This window comes from Penaeus monodon, chromosome 32 (genome assembly GCF_015228065.2).
Source record: "Penaeus monodon isolate SGIC_2016 chromosome 32, NSTDA_Pmon_1, whole genome shotgun sequence".
NCBI classification, from domain to species: Eukaryota; Metazoa; Arthropoda; class Malacostraca; order Decapoda; family Penaeidae; genus Penaeus; species Penaeus monodon.
In genome coordinates this window covers 4,021,721-4,022,324 of record NC_051417.1, presented here as the reverse complement: position 1 = coordinate 4,022,324, position 604 = coordinate 4,021,721, and positions in this window count along the sequence as shown.

The following is a 604-nucleotide window of genomic DNA, read 5'->3' as shown; positions in this document are numbered from 1 at the left end:
GAGACTCTTTCTGTGGTTTAGACTTGCAATGCAATGGAAGACAAAGGCGAACAGCCTTGGGCCTTATGTGACATGCATAAACAGTTTCCAACTTCTGGTGTTTAGATTTTACTTTTGCGGAAAAGAAAGACAGTCGGGTGAACGTATGGCCACATGCATTTCATCGTAATGCTCTTACTATCTTTATCGAAATGACAGTATTTTCGGATGGCCCGTGTAAACCCACAAACACCAGTTGTAAATACCTGCACAACAGCTTTCACTTTTCATCGTTAACAGAGGGGATGCAGGACTTCCTTGTCTTGAATGTTTTATCTGTATTCATTATCCGTGCACAGGACATGGGAAAGTTATTGTTTTCTTAGGCCGCTGTAGTCATTACGAAGCTGTGAGCTGGCACACCTTAAGAAGTAAATTCCCTTCCACTGCAGTGAGGAGGGAAACCCAACTCGTGACGAAGGTCATTCCAGAAGCAAGCGCTATCCTGCCTTCGTTGTTCTGCATACAGATATCAAGGCTATTTGTGCTTCGAAGTGTGTGCTAACAAACGCCATGAAACATAGATTACACTAATTGACCAGTACAGGTAATATGAGCAAAGCCA